Below are 12696 nucleotides of genomic sequence, written 5' to 3' on the forward strand. Positions count from 1 at the left end.
AAATCGCATGAAGAGATAAAACAAAAATTCGCGCACATATCATGGCTCCACTACATGCAGATTAAGGAGCAATATAATAAAGACAAAGAGGTGGGGTTTTATCAGAGTGATCAATTCTGGGATAAAATTCTAGATTCAGAAAACAAGATAATTACAAAAATCTATAACAAACTATTGGAGTGGTCAACTGTAGAGGAAACAATAAAAAAGTGTATGATTAGGTGGGCAGAAAATTTAAGAAGACCTATAATGTTGGCAGAATGGGAATCTATCTGGACTAAAAAATTAAAATATACCTATGCAATGGACTTGAAAGAAAACTGGCTTAAAATGTTCCACCGCTGGTATATCACACCAAAGAAATTAAACCAAATGTACAAGAATACTTCAAATAATTGTTGGAAGTGTGAGGACCAAGAGGGAAGCTTTTTCCATATGTGGTGGACATGTAAAGCTACGAAAACATTTTGGGAGAAAGTCCATAAAATCTGTCAGGAAATTCTTAAAACTGTCTTCCCCAGAAAAGCGGAGTATTATCTTTTGGGGTTAGCAGACCGGAATATACATTTAGGGCTGAACGATGATAAAATCTTTACTTATTTAACAACCGCCGCCAGAATATGCTTTGCAAAAAGATGGAAGCAAAAAGAACTCCCGAACACGGAGGAATGGCTACAGAAAGTGAGAGAAATAAAAGATATGGACAAATTAACTTTTCTTTTAAAGAGAAATACAGGGTCCCCGATAAAATATACAGATTGGAGTAAAGTAGAAGAGTACGAAAGGAAAAATAAATGAAGATTAAATTTGAATGAGCAAAGGAATAACCTCTTTTGGTTTTCTATTTTTCAAAATATTGTTTACCGGAGGCAAAAAAATTCTGTGACACAGCCAATAGAAAGGCTATCATTGATTATTATCAGCAGTATTATTTTTTCTTTTTCTTTTTTTTCTTTTTCTTTTAGAAGGATGGCCTCTATTACGAAGGAGACGGCGGCTGATCTATAATGGACTTGTATATATAGATCAACCCCCTCCTCAGAAACAGAGATTGGGAAACGCAATTGCAAAGATGGAAGTTCGTTTTTTTTCCCTCCTTTTTAAAAGTTTTTAAACTTCTCTACTATCATAACTTCATTTTCTGCACTTTCTATTCTATAATTGTTCTCACTCTTTCATTGTATTAAATTTTTTTTCAATAAACCAATATATATATATATATATATATATATATATATATATATATATATAAATCCTTTGTTCATGTATCTGCAGAGATGATTTTTCATGTAACCCAGATAAACACATAATTGTTTGTTAAATGGTTCACTTGAGGCTGACCATGGTAACAGAAGCACAGAGTATGTTCATGTGTTAAACCTCTTTATTGACAACCCAGCCCTTGACTGCCCAAAATCATCACCTTTTGTTTCAGGAGCCCCATACCTTTGCCTTCAGAAGCTCCTATCTTTGTAAAACATGGAACTTGACAGTTGAGCAAATCAAAAGTTAATTATCATTTCTTTATTTACTAATGACGCCTCCTCCCAGGGAGGCAGCACATCAGCTGGTTGGCCCTTTGACTGGCCAATCCCCAGCTATCATCTCCCCATGAAAGGGAATCCCAAACTGGAAGCAGTGACATTACCTGAACTCCTGTCCAATCAGGATGCAGATCCAGGCCAGCCCCTCTTTCAACCAATCAGGGGAGGCAGCAAGAATTTTGAATAGCTGCAAAGCTATATAAGATGTACTGCTTTCTCTGTATGTATATGCTTGTACTGTACTTTGGAAGCATTTGCTTGTACTTGCATCCTTTTTGGCCAAACTGAACCAAATCTCTGTGACTTGTATTTTACCTGATGAGTTCTTTCTCTGTCATGGCCCATTTGGTTTAGCAGATGCTCGCCAGGCATGGATCCTTTTATCCATGGTCCTAGTTATCCACTTCAGTCTCAGTTCTGGGCAAAGGGAGAGACTACCTATAAATCCCCAGCTCAGCTACTAGATGAACAGCTACCGTGTTTCCCCGAAAATAAGACAGTGTCTTATATTAATTTTTGTTCCCAAAGATGTGCTAGGTCTTATTTTCAGGGGATGTCTTATTTTTCCATGAAGAAGAATTCACATTTATTGTTGAACAAAAAAATGAACATTTATTATATACTGTACAGCAGTTGTCATCACAAACCAGCATAACCAGACAAACTGTGAATCCTATCAAGAATTTCTTGTTACTTCAGTAGAGTCTCACTTATCCAAGCCTCGCTTATCCAAGTTTCTGGATTATCCAAGTCATTTTTGTAGTCAATGTTTTCAATATATTGTGATATTTTGGTGCTAAATTTGTAAATACAGTAATTACAACATAATATTGCTGTGTATTGAACTAATTTTTCTGTCAAATTTGTTGTATAACATGTTTTGGTGCTTAATTTGTAAAATCATAACTTAATGTGATGTTTAATAGTCTTTTCCTTAACCCCTCCTTATTATCCAAGATATTCGCTTATCCAAGCTTCTGCCGGTCCATTTAGCTTGGATAAGTGAGACTCTACTGTACCATTATTTCCATGTACAACAATTCTATGGTACATATATTTGCCAATCCTGCATGCTCTGGTGTTTTATTTGTTGGGCATGCTTCCAAACAAAAACTTTGCTAAGTCTTACTTTCAGAGGAGGCCTTATATTTAGCAATTCAGCAAAAACACTACTAGGTCTTATTTTCTGGGGATGTCTTATTTTAGGGGAAACAGGGTAGCAACAATTTTCAAGATTTCATGGTGTTGTTGCTGCAACTTGCAAATATCCTCCAGAAGCCTAAATATTTGTCTTCACCCTTTTCTCCAGGTCCTGGGCTCACCTTCGACTCTGCTCTTCTAGATTAAATGTTCTTTATTCAGTTTCCTCAACGATGAGTGAGTTTCACTCCCTAAATCTCAGAGGGAAATAAATGCAAATCTGCTTTGAATAAATTTTGTTAAGAAAACCCAGTGAAAAGTCTACCCTAGGGATGCTACGAGTTTGTGGGGCAACACATTGACCCATTGCAGATCTTGACTTATTTGAACCTTCTTTTCCGACCATGCAATTGAGCAAGAATCCCAAGTAAAGACTTGACTTCTGCTTGAAGAAACTAATTGAAACCCTTCTCGTTTGGCTGTTAGGGAATGGGTGTGTGAAGGCTTCATACCTGCCTGTCCAATATACATGATACTTTGATATCTACAGGTACATGTCATACTAGTTCAATTAGAGTGCATTACTTCTCAGCAAATTTTAATCAAGGGTTTCTGTAAGATACAATTACAGAAGGTGTTGAAGCAATCTTTTCCCTGCCCTTCCAGTGGCAATTTCTGAAATCTAATAAACAATTATGAATCAGAATCAGGCTCAAGAAGGTATTTTGTATTCATCAGTACTGAGCAAAAAGGGTGTGATCTTTTTAATTGGGTTATCTGCCTACTCACATGAGTGTAGAGGGGTAGGATGCAATCCAGACAACACCCTTCTCAGATATCTCACTCTTAACCAATGCTCACCCACTGGTAGTAGGTTTTACTATTCAGCAATTCAGGTTCATTGTTTCCGTGCACACTGTCCTGGTTCTTCCCACCAGAGGTCACATTGGACTGTTTCCATTCCAGGAAGAATCACTTGATACGTTGCATCAACAACATGGATGCCGTCATTTCCAGAACTGTCAGGAATAACTCCAGTGATAGGAAACATTGGTCAGAACAAATATTTATTTACAAGGAAACTTGCTGACATATAAACATTTGTCACAGTAGATGACAATAGATGTAGGTTAAAGAAGAGAAAGGAGTTTATGATGGGGAGTTACGGAACAGTTTTCCTATAGGAAAATGACTGAACAATTTAAGATGGTTAAAAAAAATCAAGGTTGGAAACATTTAAATCAGAGTTTGAAAATGTATCGTGTTCAGCTGATAACCATATAATTACTAAGATGTATAAATTGCTTCTAGAATATGATATACAGAGTAACCAGTTGAAATGCTGTATGGTCAAACAGTCTCAAAATATACATAGACAAATCCAGTTAGAAGAGCATGTGAAGAGTCTGGAGTTCACCTTGAGGGAAGGCTTGAAAGAAAGAAAAAAAAATAAAGTGATGTACAGATGGAATTTGACACCAAGGAGCTCCAACAAATGCTGGGAAATGTATAATGTTTGGATATTTTATAATATGTAGGGGTCTTGCAGAAAGTCCCAGAAATATTGGACTCAAATACCATTTAGAAAATATATGACAACAGCCACAAGAATTGTATATGCTCAGAGAAGGAAGGAACCAGTCCTGATACAAGAAGAATGGCTGATAAAGTTCTGTAAAATAGCCAAAGTGCACAAGTTGACTATGCTGACTAAGGAGAAAAAACTGACAAAACTAGGAGCTGTTTATTGCTTTTTTGCAACAATAACAACAACCGGGGCATTTATCAAATGTGGGATTCATGAATTAAGAGAATGTTGCCTAAGAAGAAGTAGGATTACATAATTGTTTAAAGGGAACAGATGAACAAGGGAAAATAACAAACGGAATGGGAAATCTGTGGTTCATTTTAGTTTTTCTCTTTTTGTGCTTCTGTGTGTTTCTGGTCTTTTTAAAATTTCAGTAGTCAATTGTAGTTTATCAGTAATAGATAGCATTTGTTGTTTGGGTAGTTTTGTATATCTAAAAATTCTCTTGTATGTTTTGTCTCTTCTTGAATAAAAGTACTTTTAAAAAAAGGAATAACTCAAGCAGCAATGATAATCATTACCCCATGGAAAGTGGTTTGCTGCCTCATCTGAAGTGAGCAGATCATTGTGAGGTCCCTATGGCATCATGGCAGTAGAATGCCATTGTGATGTCATTGTGATGTCTATGGGTACATTTAAAAAATATATTTTTTATTGAAATTTTACCTTATAAGATAGAGTAAATTAAGATCAAAAGAGTGAGAACATTTGATTGTATGGAAAGTAGGAAAACTGAGATTAAAAAAGGATCAAAAAGGGAGAGAGAGAGAGAGAGAGAGAGAGAGAGAAAAAACCCCCAAAAACCAAAAACAAATATATATAAAATCTGAACAAATAGCGATATAAAAATGTAAAAGTACTTGGCAAAGAAACACACCAAAAAGCAAAAGCAAAAAAGCATTAGCACTGGCATTAAACACTTTGAATAAAATCGCTAGGTTAGAAGCAGCTGACATTGGTAATGTTCTAACAAAGAACTGCCAAAAACTGTTAAAGTTAAACTAAACAATCATTGTTGTTCCAGTACGACAGCTGGAAAATAATAATAATAATAATAATAATAATAATAATAATAATAATCAGGATTTCCAAGCAGTATGTCATCATTTGGTTAACAGAGAGAAGAATAATAAAACATGCATTTATGATAAGTCTATATTTCATTAAGGCTAATAATAAATCATGTTCTTACTCCTAGAATAGTATATTTTTGCTTTTTAGTACATTAAGATATCCCAGAGATCTCCATGCTTATTCAGATATTTCCAGGAATTTAACAGATTTTAACACTCTAACTGGTTCATAGAGAGAGATACGTTCAGACAGGTAAGTTAAGCCATAATTGTTTAGGGCTTTATAGGCCAAAGCCAGCACTTTGAATTGTGCTTGGTAACAAACTGGCAGCCAGTGGAGCTGACGTAACAGGGGAGATGTCCACTTCCTGTACGCCACTCCGGTGAGCGGTCTGGCTGCCATCCATTGGACTACTTGCAGCTTCCGTACAGTCTTCAAAGGCAGCCCCACACAGAGTGCATTACAATAGTCTATTCAAGATATAACAAGAGCGTGGACTGCCATGGCCAAGTCTGGCTTCTCAAGGTACGGGTGCAACTGGTGCACAAGTGTTAATTTTGCAAATGCTCCCCTGGCCATTGCCGAAACCTGGGGTTCCAGGTCAGCAATGATTCCAAGAGAACTCCCAAGCTGCGAACCTGTGCCTTCAGTGGGGTGTAACCCTATCCAACACCGGCTGTAACTGTTGTGACTGCGCCTTCGGGGACTGTGGATGATAGTGGTGGGATCAGGAGAGGAAAGAAAAACCCTCGCGAGGAGGGCTCATTGGAGGATTTGCACAGAAAAAGAATTAGGGACCTCAATGGGGAATCTTCTATGGAAGATTCAGATGGAGAGTCTGTGGAAGAAATGGATGCTGGGGAACAGGTGGTGGCTGAGGAAGTGGGCACTGACTGGGTACGGGCACCGGAGATGCCTGGGGAATTGGGGCCCATGGATACTGCTGAACCTTGGGTATCTTCAGAAGCAGATCCCACTTGGTCTGCTTGGAGGAGGGAGGATGGATCCTCAGATGTGCATGGTGTTGGGCGTGGGCAGGATGATTGGGATTCTGATGAAGAGTTAGGCACGCCCAATCCACGAGCTTTAGCTGTGTGGAGTTCTGATTCAGATTAAGGATTTGGGACACCTGCTCTTTGGGTGTTGGTGTTTGGACACCCAGGGAGAATTGGGATAAATTGGGAATGTTTGGTCACTTCACTTTGCGTGTGGCAAGGTGTTGCTGAGCGCCATTGGGTTTCCTGTGTGTGTTACTGAAGACTGGACTGGGACTTTACAATGGATCTGCTGTTCGCCCTCGTTGCTTTGGCTCTTTGTGCCATTTCGTGGACCTTGAATTGATGATTACAACCTCTGGACCTTGGACTGGAATTCAACCCTGTTTCTGCCTTTGCTCTTTGATTTGTGTCTACCCACGGCTCTTGACTTCTGGCTTGCCTCCTGACCCTGCTGCTGTCTCCTGTCCTGACCCTGGATCAACCTGACGATGTCTCTTCGCTTTGTCCCTTGAACTCCTGGCATTACCTGCACTCTTGAAGCGGTTTGCTGCTGTTCCTGCTATTTCGACTCCGGACCGGTTTGACGCCATCTTCTTGCACTGTCCCTTTACATTCCAAAGCCTGTTGCTTGCCTCAGTAAAGGCTTGGAGCCACACCTTCCCTTTTGCACTGGCTCCTAGTTTGTTTACAAGCTCCTTTGCCCGGTTTTGGTTTCTGTTTGGAGCTTTGTGTTAAAACTGCTTGCTTGTGATTCTTGGGAGTTTTTTGGGAGTTTCCCAGTCTTTGTTTTGTTTTGGCTGCTTTTCCAAGCCAACTTAGTTTGTTTAGAGCTGAATTGAAGCACCTTTTGTTTAATCTGGATTATTTGCTTGGATAATCCAGTTTGTTTGCTAAAGCATACTTTTTGATATATTTTTGTTTGGACTGCTTTAAAACACTGAAAGTTAAGTGTTTAAAGCCATCTTTTGTGTTTGTGTCTATTTTTTGGGATATCTCTTGAATAAACTCTGTTTTGCTCTCAAATTGGCGTCTGACTCTTGACAGTAACCCTGTTTGGCCTTTCGACTCACCAGGAGTACCTCTGTCTTGTTTGTCTTCATCCAGACCATCACAGCTGCTAAGCACTGGTTCAGGACCTGAACAGCCTCCATAGCAGTTGATGGAAAGGTGTAATAGACTTGGACTTCACCCTTTTAAAGACACCATTGACAATAAGTCACACTTTAATTTGAGGGCCATTAACAGAAGAAAAAAATTATTTATAAAACAAAGCACTCACAATTCTAAAATACACCCCATTTTAGATATGTTTATATGGGGGGGGGATTCATTTTAGAATCAAAGAAATACAATATATGCAGTGAGGAGAGGCACCAAAAACTGCCTTGAGCTGACAACCTCAAGCTGTAGCCCTCCAGCTGTTTGGCTTTCAATTCCTAGAATTCCTGACCTTTGCACAAACTAGCAAGGGCTTCTGAGAATTGGAGGCATAAACAGCTGGAGGGTCGCAGTGTGAGGATGCTTGACCTAGAATGATAGTTGGAAAAGGCCTCGTGGGCCATCTGATCTAACCCCCTGCTCAATGCAAGATCTCCAGAGGGAGCTATCCAGTCCCTTTTTGAAGAGGTGGGGCTTTTTTGTAAAAAGCTTAAGTTTTCTGGATTACAATATTCCCCGACAGATAACAAGAGCCCTGCTCAACTCAGCAGTATTAACGGGCCAAAATTAAAAATCAGCCAAACCTCTTCAGGACTGGGGCCCAGGCGAGCACCTTGCTCTTGAGGAATCTGGCTGTGGAGCCCTTAGTATTCCTCCCACAGCCCTGAGCTTCCTCCGTGCTCTCTACAACTCCTTGTGTTGGGGGGAGGAGAGGGATTTTAAGCCATTACACTCTCTCAGCCTTCAGAAAAAAATCTTGCCAAGGAAATCCTGTGGTATGTTGGCACATACAGTTGAAGGCACACACAGCAATACGAAACTTTTGTACAAAGGCTGTACCTGTCGTTCAAAGTTAATGCAATTTAGCACAATTTAACTACTACGGCTCAGTGCTATCAAATCATAGCAGTAGTAGCTTTACAAGCCCTCTCCACCAAAGCACGCTGGTGCGCCTCCAAATTACAAATACAGTAGATTCTCACTTATCCAAGCTAAACAGGCCGGCAGAAGCTTGGATAAGCGAATATCTTGGATAATAAGGAGGGATTAAGGAAAAGCCTATTAAACATCAAATTAGGTTATGATTTTACAAATTAAGCACCAAAACATCATGTTATACAACAAATTTGACAGAAAAAGTAGTTCAATACGCAGTAATGTTATGTTGTAATCACTGTATTTATGAATTTAGCATCAAAATATCATGAAATATTGAAAAAATTGACTACAAAAATGCCTTGGATTATCCAGAGGCTTGGATAAGCGAGGCTTGGATAAGTGAGACTCTACTGTAGCATGATTCGACAGCAATGAGCCATGTCTAAATGACATTTAAAGTGGTGTCAAACGGCACTGATTTGAGAAGGTAGATGCACGCAAGGAGTATGCTCAGTAAATTAGTTTTGGTGAACTTTGTCAGGGGGTCCAAGCATGTGGGTTTCAGCCGACTCCTGGTTTAACTTGCAGAACAAATGTTTCTAGGGAATGCACAAATTCAGCCAGACCGCTTTCTCTGCATCTTATCTGCTTGCCATTGAAAAAGGTTATCTATCTCTCTGCTGCTCCTATTTTTAATTAAACAATCTGGAACAGTCTTTTTCTATCAAGCGACCTGATGGCAAATTTTATTTCTTGATCCGTTACTTAGTTACCAAACCATATACAGTACAAGCAATACTTTCAGCACAAACTACTAACAATGAGAGAGAGACAGAAGACACATGGCTTCCAGCTCAAATACCCATGGCTGACTCTCCTTAGAGTCCAGCCCAGAAAATTACTTCTAAGCTTGTCACCATGACATGGCCAGACAAGTTGCAATCACGGCCATTCTCAGTCAAGCCTCCACACTGAATAATTAGCCCCTCAGTGCCTATCCAGCTGATATGGATCTATGTGGATCCTAAGATGAATACTGGAGGCCAACACCCAATCCTACTTTTCATGATTTGTGAAATTCATTTTGTAGGAAAGGTTATTTACTAGGAAAACATCTGTGATGACGAGTCCTCATCCCCATCCTTGACCAAGTAGTAGTAGTAGTAAAGGTAAAGGTTTCCCCTGACGTTAAGTCCAGTCGTGTCCAACTCTGGGGGTTGGTGCTCATCTCCATTTCTAAGCCGAAGAGCCGGCGTTGTCCGTAGACACCTCCAAGGTCATATGGCTAGCATGACTGCATGGAACACCGTTACCTTCCCGCCGGAGCAGTACCTATTGATCTACTCACATTTGCATGTTTTCAAACTGCTAGGTTGGCAGAAGCTGGAGCTAACAGCGGGCGCTCCCTCCGCTCCCTGGATTTAAACCTGGGACCTTTCGGTCTGCAAGTTCAGCAGCTCAGCGTTTTAACACACTGAGCCATCGGAGGCTCCATAGTAGTAGTAGTAGTAGTAATAATCATAATAATAATAATAATGACAATAACTTTATTTTTGTACCAGCCTCCATCTCCCCGGAGGGTCTCGGGGCGGTTTACATATGGCACAAAGTGCCTAAAAGAACGCATAAAATAAACACACAGTTCAATACAAAATAAAACCAGTAGTATATAAAAAAACAATTTGAACTCAGAACAGTGCCCAATAACCTATAGTGTCAACTGTTGTAAAAACATGGCCAACTGTAAACAAGAAGGGAAAGGGATAGTGCAAGTTGTAGCTAAGGAACAAGGGCATGGGATGAAAGTGCTGTGCTGTGTCATAATTGCAGACCATTGGACTAGACATTCTCAAAGGCTTGTCTAAACATCCAAGTCTTCAATTCCCCCTGGAAGGAGGACAGGGTTGGGGCCTGCCTAATCTCCCTAGGGAGGATGTTCCAAAGCTGGGGGCCACCACCGAGAAGGCCCTCTCCCTCGTCCCCACCAACCGTGCCTGTGACAATGGCGGGATTGTGAGGAGAGCCTCCCCAGCAGATCTTAACATTCGTGCAGATACATGGGGTGGGAGATACGGTCATGAAGATAGGCAGGGCCCGAACTGTTTAACTCTCTGCAGCTGGGTCTGAGCACCTTCCCCTCCTGGTCCAGTTGTAGACCAGCATCAAACAGAGGTTGGTAGGTGAGGCATTGATGTTGAGGATCCTGCTGCTCTGCAGCCTGTCGTGGTAGATCAGGCATATCTCCTCATCCACTGTGCCAAGATTTGAGCTGTTCCGTCTCCCTCAGTCTACTGCGTATGGCCTCTCAGGCTATCTCGGCCACGTACTCAACCCTGGGGCTCTGAAACCATGAAGTGACCACTGTGGGTGATATGGTTGCGGACCAAGTTCCTGGTGTTTCTGCCTCTACAGCACTCAAGACTCTACGTGAGGCAGGCCTGAAGCAAAGGCACCACTTCCATGGCAACTACGACTAGAAAAAGAAGGGGTTCCATGTACGAAGATGCCCCCATTGCTGAGAAACATTGGATAGACTAGATAGTTCCTGAAATATCATCCTGCTGGCTCCCATAGCAACAAAGGGAAAAGCATAGCACACATGCGCCATCCTAGAAGGCCTCCCAACTACAAGGCATTCTGGTCATTATAATTCTTGCCCAGCTTCCTCTAAACCAGTGTTCTCAACCCTTTTTTTGACCAGGGACCACTCTCCAACATTAGAACCAAAAGGGTTACAAATCCGTTTTTGGTCAACTTTAGATTTGGTTTGGTTATTTGGGGTGCTGATTCAGAAAATTGCATGGGATAGACCACATCAGCTCTAGTTACAGAGTTACAGAGCATATGACATCCAGGAGTCGCCATCTGCTTGCCCACAGAAAACCATATTTAATAATCTAGAGCTGATGTAGTCTATCCAATGCACTTTTATGAATCATCACCCCAAATAACTCTATGAACAGGCCTAAAAACGAACACACCAAGGCACAGCATGGAACGACTCCGCTCAGGAGGAGCGTGGAGTAGGGGAAGCAGCAGTCAGGAGGCTTTGGTCACACCTTTCGTGGGTAGTTCAGCCACTGGACTCTTCCAGTTTCGCTTCAAAATTTTGGAGACACCTTCTTTGCTCTGCATCTATCTAGTCCTGTTTTGCATTGTTGCAATAAAAATAAAAACAGAAAGTAATGAAATACAGAGCCTTGGCTTTTGAAACATGCATATAATCTTACATTGAAAGCACAAAACAGTAACAGTCTCAGAAAATAGATGACAAAAACAATGGTTCCTATTCACACCTGCCTTCTTCCCATATCAATACAACTGTGTGTGGATCTGCCTTTTTTCATGATGATTGATTTATGGTGATTCCATTAATTCTGTAGGGTTTTCTGTACGAGTCTAGTGTCTAAATCCGGGGAAGTCGTGATATTCTGCCTTGGTGAGACCACAGCTGGAATCACACTATGTCCAATTCTGGGCACCACAATTGAGGGGAGATGTTGACAAGCTGGAATGCATCCAGAGGAGGGCAACTAAAATGATCAAGGGTCTGGAGAACAAGCCCTACGAGGAGCAGCTTAAAGAGCTGAGCATGTTTAGCCTGCAGAAGAAAAGGCTTAGAGGAGACATGATGAGGGCCATGTATAAATATATGAGGGGAAGTCATAGGGAGGAGTAGGCTTGCTTTCTGCTGCCCTGGAGACTAGGATGCAGAACAATGGCTTCAAACTACAGGAAAGGAGATTCCATCTGAACATTAGGAAGAACTTCCTGACTGTGAGAGAGAGCTGTTCAGCAGTGGAACTCTCTGCCCCGGAGTGTGGTGGAGGTTTCTTCTTTGGAGGCTTTTAAGCAGAGGCTGGGTGGCCATCTGTTGGGGGTGCTTTGAATGCAATTTTCCTGCTTCTTGGCAGGGGATTGGACTGGATGGTTCACCACGTCTCTTCGAACTCTAGGATTCTATGTTTCTTAGGGAAACCATACTCAGAGGTGGCTTTTCCAATTCCTTTCCCTGAAATAGAGTCTGCCCCACCGGGTATGTGTTAGGTTGCCTCTGATTCAGTCTAGTTCTAGTCTGATTCTGCCTAGTTTGGAAGATGTTATGGGATCTGGTCCCTTTATAGGATACTAGCTGTGCCCGGCCACGTGTTGCTGTGGCGAAGTATGGTGGTATGGGAAATAAAGTATTGAGGAATTGGTGGTACGGTAGAGTCTCACTTATCCAACACTCGCTTATCCAACGTTCTGGATTATCCAACACATTTTTGTAGTCAGTGTTTTCAATATATCGTGATATTTTGGTGCTAAATTCGTA

Source organism: Anolis carolinensis, chromosome 2, assembly GCF_035594765.1.
Source record: "Anolis carolinensis isolate JA03-04 chromosome 2, rAnoCar3.1.pri, whole genome shotgun sequence".
NCBI lineage: Eukaryota > Metazoa > Chordata > Lepidosauria > Squamata > Dactyloidae > Anolis > Anolis carolinensis.